We start from the raw sequence: 10,228 nt of genomic DNA on the forward strand, positions 1-10,228 counted from the left end.
CCGTCCCCTATAGTGTCAGGGTCAATTATTGCATGTTTTAGATGCTACCTAGCCTCATTCGGTCACTCTGTCATGGCCATGCTGTTGCCCATAATTTTGGCATAATGGTACGATTAAGCAGCCTCAGAGACATCCATGCATGCTGCCCCTGCTGTTTCCTGTCCATTTCCGTGGTGTTTCCATCCTTTTCTGAGGTTCCCAGCTTCCCTGTGCAGAGCCTTGGTCCCCTTGAAAAATGCTTGAGTCTCCCATTGACTTCAATGGAGCTCGTTATTCGAGACGAGCACTCGAGCATCGGGAAAAGTTTGTCTCGAATAACGAGCACCCGAGCATTTTAGTGCTCGCTCATCTCTACTCACAGCCCCTTTTTCAAATCTGCCCTGTGTAACTATAAGTGGTTATAGCTTTGGGACACTTTAACATATCCAGGGTATTTTGAAATTGTTTTCTCGTGACACAATATACTTCAAATTAGTTAAAAAATTTGGATAATATCTTTTGTGTTTAGTTATGAGAAAAAACAAAAATTTGTCCAAATTTTTTTTAAATTCTTAGTTTTCAAAGTTCTAAATTCTCTACCTTTGAAGCAAATAGTCATAGCACCCAAATTAATTTATAACTTACTTTTCCCAAAGGTCTGCTTTATGTTGGGATGGGTTTTTAAAATTCCACATAGAATGTTATGAGGGTTAGAATTTGGTTGCCATTTTTTGGAAAATCGCCAAACCTTGTATTTAGAGGGACCTACTCAATTTTTCAATTGACTGTAAAAGGCTTTAATAATAGCTAGACTCGTAAATTACCCCATAATGGAAACTACACCACTCAACATATGAGGGGTCTGAAAATTGTAATATTTTTGGACAATACATTCACTTTGGATAGAAAATTAACATTCACAATGGATTAAATGGCCGTTCACCATACTATAAAAATGATCTGTTATTTTTATTTTATGGGTTGCCACAATTACAGAGATATCTCATTTATATGGCTTTTTTATTTTTTTCCAATTTGACTGAATAAAACTAATTTGGAGAAAATCTTGTAAATTTTAGGATCACCATCTTTTCAGATGTCTAATGCTGACAAATCTGAAGAGTTGTTCTTTTTAGCAGTCTTATTTTGGATTGTGTAACAAAAATGTATCTTTTTTCAGAATGTTTTTTGGGTTTTATTTTTACGCCGTTCACCATGCTGGTCCAGTAATGATTCTGTTTTATTATTACAGATTGTTGTGGTCAAACAGCTAACTGTAGGTAATAAATTATGTTGAGTTTAAAATACTGCATTAGGATGCAGTATGACATTATATCAGTTCTACTAGAGCAACCTGGTCCTTGGGCGGATAATAAATACATTTCCAAACTTGCTGGAGAACAAGTTAGAAAATCAAAGAAATCATTATGTAATTTAAGGGAAGACAAGAAATGGATGGAAAATGTATCTGAAATGTGGAATGGGTTTCTAACTTAATATACTATACTGGACAACATATATCTATCTATTTAAAAAAAGAAAAAGGAAACAACAGCACAGTCCAAGAAACTAAAAAATACATTATCCTTGAACCCATAACGTAATAAGACATACATGTACAGTATGGTTGTTTGACCCTGTAGATGCTGGCGTCTATAGGGTTGTACTTGGCTGTCTTTCAGTGTAAAACTGTATAAAACACTGCAAAACAAAGGCATTAGTATTAAAAAAATATTAAGTGACTGTATGTGCAAGTCCCCTAGTGGGGCATTAAAAAGGTCACATTTAGTTTAAAAATCATAAATCTTAAAAAATATAATAATAAACTAATCAAAATAATCATCCTTTTCCTATTATTTAAAGGGAACCTGTCATCAGGAAGGTTATATTTACCTGAAGACATGTTACAATAGCTTATAGTATGTTCATTTAAAAAATGCCTTTGTTTGCAATATGAATAGATCCTTTTAATACATTTTTAACTGATTATTTAACATTACCTAGCTCCCTGACAGCAGTGTGTGTTGAGTTCCAGAGAAGGGAGGTAGTTCAAAGATAACAAATTGGCTCCACCTCAATCCCTCCTCCTGAGTTGAGGAGGGGGAATTGAGAAGAAGACTTGTGCCCCATGGGACTTACCACACATTGCTGGTAGTAAGTCAGGGAAGGTAAAATATTTAATTAAAAGCTATGGATTTAGTCATATTGCTGCCAAAGGCATTTTTTAAATAAACATGCCATGGACTATTGCAACCTTTCTTAAGGTAAGAATGACCTCCATGATGAAAAGTTCCCTTTAATTATCAAAGGGGTTGTCCAAATTTATAAAAAAAAAATACAGAGGTTGCCTGAGGGATTTGTAGAAAGAAGTAAACTTGTACCTACTATCTCCCTGTGTCTCGGTATCTGCTGCAACATCCGCTAGTGCCAAGCCCCTGTTGTCAGAGCCGAGTGTGCCTCCCCCTGTAAACAAACAGGTGCACTGACAGACTGCGGTGCTGAACAGCAGCAGTGCTGCAGACGGTAACTACAAGGTTTATTTTATTTACAGACCCCCCAAGGCCACCTCTAGATTTTTATAATAAACTCTGACAACCCCTTTAAAGATACTAAATATAGTTTAAAAAATGGGTACTCTTATTGTTCATTGCCCGAAAGGTTATTATGTTTTCATACCTGTTCTGTAAAAAGCATTTTAAAAAATTATCGTAAATGACCATTTCCTGTGTAAATTTCCATTTTTAAGCTTTCTGCCTCCCAAATGGTATAAAAAGAGATCAGGAAGTCAGTAATACCCCAAAATGGTACCAAATAAAATTAATATGGGCAAGGCTATAAGAAAAATGGCAAAACCATGAAATTGAGCTGCAGCACAATTTCCAGGACCATACAGCAGTTTAACAAGATGGATTCCACTCAGAAGTAGCCTTGCATGGTCAACCATAGAAGATGATTGCACATGCTCAGGGTAATATCCAGAAATTGATGTATGATTGCTGTTGGCATTACTGCAGGGGTTAAGCCTGAAGGATCAGCCTGTCTGTGGTCAGACCATACACCAAACACTCTCTGCATGGTTTTGGTTGCAAAAGGAAACTTCTTCTAAAGATAATGCACTAGAAAACCTGCAAATGGTTTTCCGAAGAAAAGCTGAGTAAGGACATGGAATAATAAGAGACATGGAATAAGAAAACAAGCTACTCCTTCCTTCTTCGACCAGCAGCATCAGAAGTCTAAATGTCCTTCAATTGTGTAATAAGCTTGTCTTCAATTTATGTATGTGAACAGTATGTATCGTTGTGTGTGTATTAGCATACTGTGTATGTAGAACAGCTAAGTTTAGTTAGGTTTTTGTAGAACTGTGCATGGGTCACCACCAAGGTAGACCACTATTTTGTTGGCTGTCTAAATCTGGGGTGCATCTTATAGAATGGTGCGTCTTAAAGTCTGAAAAATTCCATCCATATTTTATTTATATTTTGACATAGCAGTTTTATTTGTAACAATGCCAATGTTCCCAATTGGCAAACTATTGGCAAACTAGACTGTCCTATATAATAGTAAATATATAAATAATATATTAATAATAAATAATTACATTTTTTGATCCATGGGGTTCCAAAAACTTGTCAGCCTTTGTAATTTTTGACTACATTAAAGTGAAGATATTCACACAAATGGCTTCCTCTTTCTTAGTAAATAGGACTTCTCATTTCACCGGATTGTCTTGAATTTTAAGTTGGCCTCCCACAGTTAACTGCTTTATGATATAGGTTATAAAATATTATAAACCCCTTTAATACTGAATTGCTTTAGGCCTGTACTGTAATTTGCTAAGTATGTAAACATAGTGGTCACTTATTTTGAGAACTGACATAATTAATTTTAGCTCATATAAAATTTCACTGTTTAGTAAAATGAAGTAACATTTGTTACAAACCAGATGTATAGTTGAAGTTAGGTTTAGCAGAAGGTGAAGTTACCTCAAGAAACATATGCCAACGTTGTAAGACTGCAGCAGAATCTCATTAGGGACATCAGTCAGAGACTTTTCTTGAAGTCCATTAAACATAAGGAACTCGTAAAAACTTGGCAAAACTTTAACACGTACATAAGACACATCAGAGGAACAAAGAATAATGGAAGTGGACAAAGTACAACAGAGGGAAAATGTTAGTCATTCAATAAAAAGATTCTCCTGAAAATTAAATAGACGAGTTAAACACAAGGGATTAAGCAAACAAATAGAAAAAAGAATACAGTATTACTATAAAGTTTTCAAGATTTAAATAGTAACCAACGTGATTAGTCTATACATTAGTCTAAGGCTAAATTCACACTTACCCGTGCCCGCCGTACCGTAGCATGGCAGGCACGCGTCAGCACCGGGGAGAGAGGGGATGAGCACTGCTGATATATGGCGCAAGCCGCAGTATTCTGGAGAAAGATAGGACATGTCCTATCTTTCTCAGGCTACGGAACGGTACGGTGCCGCAATTGTGTGCAGATGTTGTAATGTGGTGGTAAAAATAATAACAAAAAAAATTGTTGGTTCCTTAACCCCTTGACGACCTGGCCGTTTTTAGTTTTTTCATTTCCATTTTTCACTCCCCACCTTCAAAAGTCTATAACTTTTTTATTTTTCCACATAAAGAGCTCTGTGATGGCTTATTTTTTGCGTAACAAATTGCACTTCATAGTGACGGTATTTAATATTCCATGCCATGTACTGGGAAGCGGGAAAAAAAATCCAAATGCAGTGAAAATGGTTAATGACGTTTTCTCGTGGGCTTGGATTTTACAGCTTTCACTGTGTGCGCCGCAAATGACATGTCTACTTTATTTTTTGGGTCGATGCAATCGTGGGGATACCAAATTTGTATAGGTTTTATAATGTTTTCATACATTTACAAAAATTAATACGCAGTGAAAAACCATTATATTTTGATAGATCGGGCATTTTCAGATGGGAAACCTAATGTGTTTATGATTTTTACAGTTTATTAATATTTATATCAGTTCTAGGGAAAGGGGGGTGAATTGAACTTTTAGGTTTTTTTATTATAATTTTTTTTTTACTTTTTTTTATTTTTACTTTTACTATTTTTTAGACTCCCTAGGGTACTTTAACCCTAGGTTTTCTGTTCGATCCTATCATATACTGCCATACTACAGTATGGCAGTATATGGAGATTTTCCTCCTCATTCATTACAATGTGCTGATAGCACATTGTAATAAATGGGTTAATACAAGACAGCCTTGGGTCTTCGGAAGACCTGAGGCTGTCATGGCGACGGATTGCCGCTCCCCGATAACGTCAAGATGCATGGGCGCCGCCATCTTTTTAAAGCCGCCGGCAACAAAGACTTACCGGTTATGGTGAGGGCTCGCTCTGCAAGCCCTCTCCATGCACTGGCAACCGGCTTGCACCATACTAGTACGGTTCAAGTAGGGAAGGGGTTAAACATATTTTACTGCTAATAAAATACATATTTACCAGTTTTCACAAAAGTTGTCATGAAGTAAAGTATACTAAGTAAAAATGGGTCTTAAGTTATATTCTGAATACACTTCTCATCTTTTCAGAGCTAAACAAAACAAAAGCACAAATCTTTTTATGTTTTAGACTCAAAAGTAAATAATTGCTATGATACATAAATACTATCTAAAGCTCTATATAATAAAGCAAAGGTAAGAATAAGTATATAACCATACAACAAAGGTCTTGGACATTGATGCATGTATTTTTGTTGTCAATTGATGGAGTGAGGTTTACTTTGGATATCAAGGTGCTTTCCACATTCTGTAATGGAAACCATTTACATTCATGATAAACATAGAATGAAAAATGCCAAATCCATTTCACATATAGGGGTTTCCCAGAATTGGTATCTCTAACAGGGGGTCCAACTCCAACTACCCACCTATAAAGGGCTGTGCACTTTAATTAGTACTGTTTGACCTTTGTTGTCCACCTTTGTTGTGACCTTGCACAGGTATTTAAGAAGTGCCTGCGCCACATTTGTGTCTGCAGTGAAATTGGCATACCGGTGCTCAGTCGGACTGTGCGGCACATTTTTCATGCAAAGTTCAACAGAAATATGTTAAAAGTACACCATAATTTGCAAAAAGTGGTGCACTCTGTCGGGGCATTGCAGAGGGCGCCAGATTTAGGGTCCATTCACACGTGGTATGCACGCCGTGCGGGCATACCACCGTGTGCTGGAGAGGAGGAGGAGGTGACCCCTCCTCCCTCCATAGAGAATAGCGGCGCACGGCCGCACAGACGCCAAAAGATAGAGCATGCTCTATCTTTTTGCGGTGTGCGGGCTGAATCGGTGCCACACATGTGTGGCACCGTATCTGCGCCGCGCCGCTATTGCCATCTATGGGGACGTACATGCGGCGGCAAATTTGCGGCCGCATGTACGTCCCCGCAGACCGCCATGTGAATGAGCCCTTATGCAGAACATGCACCAGAAATCCTGAATCTGTCACACTTTGCACAGTGTTTAGTAAATGTGGGACAGTATATTGGATAGTTGTATAACTTTTCACTATACAAAAAAAATGGGGATTTTTATACAGCAGTCACCTCATTTACATCTCAGGCAGGACTATAATGAAATATAACACATCAATAGATAACCACATATTAAATATATTTGAATCTATCATTTTTTCATTTTTTAATTTAAAGGCAAGAAATATCATATCATATAAATGAAATCTAATATCAAAATGAAGCATGATAAACCAGGGACAAATACTCAACCTTTGAGATTATGCTAATGAATCAGAAAGACTATGGGGGCGTTACCAGAGTCCCGCAGTGATGCAGCTTCACAGGCTTTTACACTCTCTCACATTCCCCAGTAGCTTCCTCAGCTCTTCGCCCCCTCCCTATGCCTGATCAGATGGGATTACACTGCAGCACAAGAAGTATCAGCACACAGTAGGAGGGGGAAGTTCTCCTTGCACACTGTAACATTCTGTATATCTGCAGAACAGAGGCTCTGGTACAACCTGCCAGGAGCCCTTCAGGCTCATTAGCATGATTGTAAAAGTTAATGCAAGAATAGTACCAGAGTCACAGTGCCTGGATCTATGATTAAGTGTAACTTGGTTTATCATGCTTGATTTTGATTTTATATTTCCTGAAAAAAATATTCATTGTGTATATGAAACCTGAAAGTGTGTGACCTGCTGAAATCATTGGAAGTCATGAAAATGTGTGTCCTAAGGCCAAATACTGTAGCCACTAACATGGCTTTCACAATGAACTATTGTTCTAGTATTAGAGATGATCAATAAATTAATGTTTATGGACCTGAATTGACTTTTGAATTTCCAGCGATATTTTGTTCCTGTTATTAATAATACATTTAAAATGCAGCTACCTTTGCCTTGTTTGGGAATAAGGCTTATCATGAACCTGGTACTGGTTAAGATATGCATTACTGATACGGGAGGGGTGACACAGGAGGAATAAGAGCTAATACAATGGTCCAGTGGTCCAGTCCAGGGATAAAATAATGAAATAAATAAATAATTCTGAATGAACCTGTCACCACTATATACATTCATAGAACCCAGGGTGCATCTGTCTGCAGAGTAACCTGTATAATGGCATCAAGTGGTGAGGGATTACACAGACAAGTTAAAACAGAGAAGGCTAGTAAATAGAGGGATAGTTACCTTCAATGTAATAGGACTGCCTGAAGAGAAAGCTCTACAGGGAATGTTTAAAACCTTGGAAGAGCACAGATTGAGTGATATATTGAGATGAAGGAAGAGAGGCAGATGCAGCACTATGCAGAACTGTGTGGATGAGGGTGATTGGTTTGAATGGACTTTACAACAGTGTGGAGGCATGTACAGTAGACAGCCTCTTGATAGATGAGTCTGGCTGCTGTGCTAAGAGTAGATTGTAGTGGTAAATAAGTGGTAGACCTTTTAGCAGGGAGTTGCAGTAATCAAGTAGTGAATTACAGCGGCAATAAGGGTTCAATAGGTTTCCATGGTTAGAAAAGGGTGGATTCTGGAAACATTTTTGAGGTTCATACGGCAAAAGTGTGTAAGTGACTTACTGTTTATTGCAAGCGAAAGTCAAACACCACACCAAAATAGCGTGCCTGCTGCCTAAGAGTTATGGTGATACAACAGATGGCGATGGAGATGCCAGGGTTCGGTCAGTTAACCCCTTAAGGACCAGGCCCTTTTTCGTTTTTGCGTTTTTATTTTTCACTCCCCACCTTCAAAAATCTATAACTTTTTTATTTTTCCATGTACAGAGCTGTGTGATGTCTTATTTTCTGCGTAACAAATTGCACTTCGTAGTGATGGTATTAAATATCCCATGCCATGTACTGGGAAGCGGAAAACAAATTCTAAATGCAGTGAAAATGATGAAAAAACACATTTGCGCCAATTCTTGTAGGCTTGGTTTGTACAGCTTTCACTGTGCGCCCCAAATGACATGTCTACTTCATTCATTGGGTAAATACGATCACGGGGATACCAAATTTGTATAGGTTTTATAATGTTTTCATACATTTACAAAAATTAAAACCTCCTGTACAGAAAAAAATTCTTCATTTTACAGTGTTCTTGCTCTAATAACTGAAAATACTATTTTTCAGACTCCCTAGGGTACTTTAACCCTAGGTTGTCTGATTGATCCTATCATATACTGCCATACTACAGTATGGCAGTATATGGGGATTTTGTATACCATCTATTACAATGTGCAAATCGCACATTGTAATAGATAGCCGAGATCATGATAGCCTCGGATCTTTATGTGATCCGAGGCTGTCATGACAACGGATCGCCGCTCCCCGGTAACGTCATCGGAGCCAACTTTGCCGGCGGCAATGAAAGGGTTAACACCCACGATCGGTGCAAGCGACTTGCATTTGCTTCATCATGCCCGGTGAGTATGAAGAGGGCTCAGCCCGTGAGCCCTCTTCATACTCCCCCATGCGCAGCAAGACGTAAGGGTACGTCTTATTGCGCTATGGGGTTAATAGATGGTGGAAAAATCAGAAGCTCTTAAGACTAAGCTTCAGGAGGGGAGAAGACATAATGGGGCACATTCACAAAGGGCTTTGCGCCTGTTTTCTGACAGACTTTGCACATTCTTTTAGGTGTAAACTGCTTGCACAGGTATTTAAGAAATGTCTGCGCTAGTATTATGTCACACGTGACCCTTTTGTAGCACAGCTGCACTAGCCACCATGCGACACAAATTAGGGTGCGTTACGGCGCTCAGTCGGACCGAGCGTCGTATTTAACATGCAAAGTCTGTCACATGCCCTATGTTAAAGATGCAACACAAAAAATTTGATTTCTGGCGCTACACCCAGCATTATACACAGGCAGAGCACTTTAAGTGCAGTTTCCAATATTCTTAGTAAATGTGCCCGAATGTTAGAGAAAGTTGACAGACAATTACTGGTGTTCTGTAGTAAGGCAGGGGTGATGCTACGTGAAGAAGTATAAAGTTGGGTATCACATTAAGATTGTACTGAAAACTAAATATGCTAGTGATTTGTCCAATGATGACAATATAAAGGGAAAAGAGCCCTGAGGAGACCCGATATTAAGAGAAAGAGGAGACAAGAGAGAATAGCTTGTGGTCCACAACATCAAATGTTGCTGAGAGATCATTCCTATCAACATTAATAATAATAATTATTTATTTATACAGTGCATACAGATTACACAGCGCTGCACAGAGCTTGCACATTACAGGCATTTTGGAAGAATGTAGGAGCCAAAATGCTTTTATGGGACATTCCCTTTAAGCTAAAACACAAATATTTGAGGAGTTGTTTTTCCCAACACTATGAAACATTAATTACCTTCCAATATTTTTTAAAGCAATTCTTACATCAAGTAAAATTATAAATATCCAAAAGGACTGAGCATTATATTTTAATTTGTATAAATTGTAAATTGAATTGTATAAATTCTATACTAGAATTTGTATAAATGTATTTATAGTGTTTACAATGTTTAACCTAAAATGTATTTGATGTACAGTATATAGTGTGTAAAAACCAAAGGATCCCTCGCACTATCTCCCCCACAATACGTGTATTGTAGTGCAGCTCAAAAGGGTTCTTCCCTTTCTTTATAATTCATTTTGGGGCAGAAGGTGGGCTATACATATAATTGTATACTTTCTAAGGTAAATGGTGTTGAAGCACTTGAGAAGTCAAAGTACTTTATTCTGACTGTAGG

Source organism: Engystomops pustulosus, chromosome 5 (genome assembly GCF_040894005.1).
Source record: "Engystomops pustulosus chromosome 5, aEngPut4.maternal, whole genome shotgun sequence".
NCBI classification, from domain to species: domain Eukaryota; kingdom Metazoa; phylum Chordata; class Amphibia; order Anura; family Leptodactylidae; genus Engystomops; species Engystomops pustulosus.